Source organism: Rhinopithecus roxellana, chromosome 5 (genome assembly GCF_007565055.1).
Source record: "Rhinopithecus roxellana isolate Shanxi Qingling chromosome 5, ASM756505v1, whole genome shotgun sequence".
NCBI classification, from domain to species: Eukaryota; Metazoa; Chordata; class Mammalia; order Primates; family Cercopithecidae; genus Rhinopithecus; species Rhinopithecus roxellana.
In genome coordinates this window covers 153899269-153905268 of record NC_044553.1, presented here as the reverse complement: position 1 = coordinate 153905268, position 6000 = coordinate 153899269, and positions in this window count along the sequence as shown.

Below are 6000 nucleotides of genomic sequence, written 5' to 3'. Positions count from 1 at the left end.
CCCAAACTGGAATACAATGGCATGATCTCAGTTTCATTGCAACCTCCACCTCCTGGGTCCAAGTGATTTTCCTGCCTCAGCCTCCCAAGTAGCCAGGACTACAGACACCCGCCACCACACCCAGCTAATTTTTGTATTTTTAGTAGAGATAGGGTTTCACCATGTTGGCCAGGCTGGTCTTGAACTCCTGACCTCAGGCAATCCGCCTGTCTCAGCCTCCCAAAGTGCTGGGATTACAGGCGTGAGCCACCGCGCCTGGCTGAAAATTCTTTTATGATCCTATTTTATCTCTTGTGGGCTTCTTGGCTACCCCTCTCTGTTTTCTTTTTAGGGTTATAGTACACATTTTTCCCTTATTACAGTCTACCTTCAAGTGATATTATAACATGTCATGTGCTATATAAAAACTTTATAACAGTATACTTCCATTTTTCCTCTCCTGGCCTTTGTTCTAATTTATCATATATTTTTACTTCTATGTATGTTATAAACTCCACCTTACAATATATTAGTTGTTAGTAGTTTTACTTTTAACAATTACCTTTTAAAGGAATTATTTATTTATTTATTTATTTATTTATTTATTTATTTTAGAGACAGGGTCTTACTCTGTCACTCAGGCCATATTCCCACTTCAGCCTCCCAAATAGCTAGAACTGAGGTGTGCACAACCACACCTGGCTAACTTTTTTTATTTTTATATTTTTGTAGAGACAAGGTCTTGCTATGTTGCCCAGGCTGGTCTCAAACTCCTGGCCTGAAGCAATCCTCCCGTCTCAGCCTCCCAAAGCACTGGGATTACAGGCATGGGCCACATTGCCTAGCCATTAAAGGGATTTTCTAAAAGAAATCATATATTTTATATTTACCAACATATTGCATTTATCACTTCTAATGCTCTTCATTATTTTAAAAACACAGACCACACCAAGTATTTCCAAGTATGTAGAGCAATGTAGGATCTCCTGCACTGCTGGTGGGCATGTAAAATGGAACAGCCACTTTGGAAGCACAGTTTGGTAGTTTTTATAAAAGTTAAATACATACCTACATATGATCCAGCCATTCCATCCCTACATAGTTACACAAAACAAATGCAAGCACGGCTGGGCGTGGTGGCTCACGCCTGTATTCCGGACATTTTGGGCGGCTGAGGCGGGCAGATCACTTGAGGTCAGGAGTTCAAGACTAGCCTGGCCAACATGGTGAAAGCGCACCTCTACTAAAAACACGAAAATTAGCCAGGCATGGTGGTGACACCTGTAGTCCCAGCTACTAGGGAGGGTGAGGCAGGAGAATTGCTTGAACCCAGAAGGCAGAGTTTACATTGAGCCAAAATCCCGGCACTGTACTCTAGCCTGGGTGAAGAGTGAGACTCTGTGGAAAGAAAGAAAGAAAAGAAAGAAAGAAAGAGAGAGAGAGAGAGAGAGAGGGAGGGAGGGAGGAGAGAAAGGAAGGAAGGAAGGAAGGAAGGAAGGAAGGAATGAAGGAAGGAAGAAGGAAGGACTTAAGTAAGGAAAGAAGGAACCAGATACAAGCAAAGAAAGAACGTAAAAAAAAAGGAAGGAAACCTCCCTCCAGAAAACCCCCCCAAAAAAGACAAAAGAAATCCCTCCCCCCCCAAAGACGCCACCTGCTCTCTTTCCCTCCCTCCTTACGTCCCTTTCGAAGGAGATCCCTCCCCCCCCCTCCCTCCCTGAAGGATCCTCCCCTCCCTCCCCCCCCTCCCCCCTCCCCCCTCCCTCCCCCCCCCCCAGCAAACGGAGGAGGGAGGGAGGGAGGGAGAGAAATGCAAGCATATTTCCACACAAGGATCAATACATGAATACTCACAACAGTTTTATTTTTAATAGCTAAAAACCAGAAACAGCCCAGGGGCCCATCAGCCAATGAGCAGATCGATAAATGGTGGTGCATCCATATAACAATAAAAACAGGCACGCAGTCAAGCAGGGATGCATGCGGCACCCCGCAACAACATGGATGAAGCGTGTAGCTATCATGCTGGGAGGAAGAGCCAGAAAAAGAAAGGGTGCATGAAATTCCAGAAAATGCAAAACAATCAGAAAGCAGAGAGAAGGAATGGCTTTCAGAGTAGCCCAAGGAAGCTTCTGGGGGTGGTGCCCTTTGTATGGCTGGAAACCTATGTCAAAACTCCTCCAAGTTTACATTTTAAATATGTGTGATTTATTGTATGGCAATTATACATCAATAAATCTGTAACATCTATTGAATGGGCTTAAGGCAGATCAGACGTGGCGGAAGAAATGAGCAATGACCTTGAGAAAAACACACGATGAAATGATCTGAACCGAGAAAATAGTATTGAAAAAAATAATGAAGAGCGTCTCAGTAATTAGTGGGACAGTACCTGACAGGTTAGCATATGTCAACTAGGGTCCCAAAGAGGGAGGAAACGAGATGGAAAAAAATACAGGAAGAAATAATGGCCATATTTTTTTTTCAAATTTCCAACATCTATAGGCTCCCAAAGTTCAACAAACCCAAGAAGGAAAAAAAAAAAAAAAAAAAAACCATAAAGAAATCCACATCATAATCAAATGCCTGAAAAGCAAAAATAAAGAGAAAATCTTAAAAGCCTCCAGAAGTTAAAAGATAAATGAAATCCTGGGTACGATAAGAATGACAGCTGCCTTCTCCATAGAAACAGCGGAGGACAGAATGGTGCTGTGTTCTTTAAAATGCTGACGCAAACTAACCACCAAGCCAGCGTTCTATATCCAGTGAACATTTTCTTCAGAAATACAGGGAAATCAAGATGTTTTGAGAAAAACAAAAGCTAAGATAATTCAGTGCCAGCAGAGTCATGCTACAAGAAATGTTTTTAAAAATTCTTTGGGTTAAAGGCAAAGGATATAGTTGGAAATACAGGTCTCAAGGAAGGAAAGAAGATGACTAGGTGATTAAATGTATGAGTAAGTATAAATGACCATTTTTTCCTTAATTTCTTTAAAAGATATGCATGTATGTTTTGTTTTGTTTTTTGAGACGGCGTTTCACACTGTTGCCCAGGCTGGAGTGCAGTGGCGTGATCTCGGCTCACTGCAACCTCTCTGCCTCCTGGGTTGAAGTGATTCTCCTGCCTCAGCCTCCTGAGTAGCTGGGACTACAGGTGTGTACCACCATGCCCAGCTAATTTTTGTATTTTTAGTAGAGATGGGGTTTCATCATGTTGTCCAGGCTGGGTCTCAAACTCCTGACCTCAAGTGATCCTCCTGCCTCGGCCTCCCAACATGCTGAGATTATAGGCGTGAGTCACCTCATCTGGCCAAGATATGCATTTAAAGTGAAAAAATTTAAAACATATTGTAGCATTTATAACTTATATAGAAATAAAAATATGACCATAAAAGCTCAAAGGACAAGAGAATAATAAATGGATTTATGCCATTGTAGTTCTTGTAGTTTACATGAAGCAGTATAGTATTAATTTATGGTAAATTGAAATAAATTAAGGGTGCGTATTGTAATACCCAAAGTGTTAGTGGTAAGGTATCACTACTAAAAAAACCCCCAAAAACAAACAAACAAAAAAATGGATACAGCCAAAATGGCAATAACTGAAGAGAGTAAAACTGTAACACACACAAAAAAATACTCAGTTTTCCCAAAAGAAAGCCTGAAAGAAAGAATAAAGAAATAAGAAAAGAAGAAAAAGAAGACAAGTAGGAAATGGAGGCTTACATCCAACCACATCAATAATTACTGTAAATATAAAATAAACCCCCAAATTAAAAGACAGCAATTGTCAGACTAGATTAAAAAGTTAAGAATCAAAGCAAGACCTAGCTCTATGCTGTTAACAAGAGAAAGCTTTTAATATAAAGAAGAAAACAGTTCTGAAATTAAAGTGACAGGAAAAAAAGTCTGACACAAAGGATAAGTAAGCGAGTGTGAATATAATAGTGTCAGAGAAAGTAGAGTTCAAGACAAGGTGTGTTGCCAGAGACAAAGAAAGTTTTTGGTGTTAAAAGGGTAAATTCATTAAGAAAATCTTTAATGTGTATTTAGGAATAATAGAGCTTCAAACCAGGTAAAGCAAAAATCAACAGAATTAAAGGGAGAAAGAGGCAAGTCTACGATCATGGTTGGGCCAGGTCTAGGGCAAGGCAAGTGAGACACTCGGCTTGGGTGCAAAATTTAAGGGGGCACCAAGAACCTCTGTAACTAAGGTAAGTAATATTTTAGAAAATCAAAATTACTGCAAAAAATCCCTGATGAGCAAAACATCAACAAAATATCTTTTTTTTTTTTTTTTTTTTTTTTTTGAGACAGGGTTTTGCTCTATCACCCAAATTGGAGTGCAGTGGCACAATTATAGCTTCAAATGCTGGGACTCCAGTGATTCTCCCACCTCAGCCTCCCAAGCAGCTGGGACCACAGGTGCACGCCATCACACCAGCTTTTTTTTTTTTTTTTAACTTTTTGTAGAGACAGGGGTCTCACTATGTTGTGATCCTCTTGCCTCAGCCTCCCAAGTCTTGAGATTACCGGCATGAGCCACCATGCCCAGCCCTCAAAATTTTAAATAAAGATAAGTGCTCCATGACACCATCCATCAGACCTGTCCTTAGTGTGGCTTACAGATCCAGCCACCTTCTCTTACCTGGTCCCTGGGGAACAAGGAGCTGCTTTGACAGGACAGCTGGCCAGCCACGAGGGTCCCGAGAATGCCCCCCGCTCCTGCTCTGAGTCCACACCCACACACAGTGCAGAGTCCATTCACATCCACCAAGCAGCACCGTAAAATATTGAGGAGAGGGAGCTGTTTGTAGGTTTGGAATAATATCTGTGTCTTTACCTGTACATGCATTTCATGACTTGTAAAGCCCTATCCTGCATCTCATCAGATCTTGGCGCAGTCTTCTTCTGAGACCTCAAAGTAAGAATCACATGCCCATTGTACAGAAACTGTCCATCAAAAGGCAGTAGAGACTTGTCTCAGGGTCCATGGTAATCGGCACAGCTGAGACTCAAATACTGCCCAAATCTTTGTCCTTGACTCCATCGGGCTGTGCAGAATTCACTTATTTTCCTCCAGTTGGAGGGAATTTGCACCCAAGGCGAGTATTTTGCTTGTTTTACCCTGGGCCAGGTCTAGGGTGAGGCAAGAGAGATATTCACTTTGGGTGCATGAAGTACATTTGTTGGGGATGCTGAAGGCTTGGCTGGGGCTTTGTGCCTTTTATTGACTTATATTGCCTTATATTGCCTTATATTAAATATCTTTGGAGCCAGGTGAGGCCAGTAAAATGTTACACAAATAAGAGCTTTCTCCTAGATTCTACAGGTCATTTCCTGGAGTCAAGACCAAGCAGGTGTGGGGGGCTGGGTGCAACTTCTGTTGGAAAGAAGCCCAAAGTACCCTTTGGAAGATGGTGAGTTTTTAGGGATGGGCCTTTGGTTTCCTCTCCAAACCTGTGTCAGCATCTGAAAGGATGTCCAAAGGCTAGATTGCTGTTTCCCAGGGTGGGTGACAGAGATAGACAAAGATGGAGCTGAAAGGCAACTTGTTCAATGATGACCCGTCTCCCACGTACGGCCAGTGAGGGGTGCTGAGGAGCTGTTCGTGGCCAAGGTTTTCCCACTCTTGTACTGTCTTCCCTAGCCCCTGCCTCCACCCTCCTCAGGGACTGCTTCTCTGGGCTGAGGAAAAGTCAGAGATGCCCAGTCCTCATTTTCCAGGGCTCATGTTTCTAGATGCCTCATGCCCCCTCCATTTGTTTCTCTGAGGCTGCCTGATGCATGATTGTTTGGCTTTTTCTCCCCATCTGCATGAAAGTTGCTTCTTTTTGGAAGCAGAAATGTGGGTGTCTTCCTGCAATCTTTTTTTCCTGAATCCTACTCCAGGGGAAATTTCTGACCTTTCACTTCTCCTGAATTCCTCCTGGCATCTCCATCCCAAGGGTAGGGTCCAAGTACCCAGACTCCCCCCAGGACTGTTGCAGTTGCCTCTAAAGAGGTCTCTCTGCCTTGGGT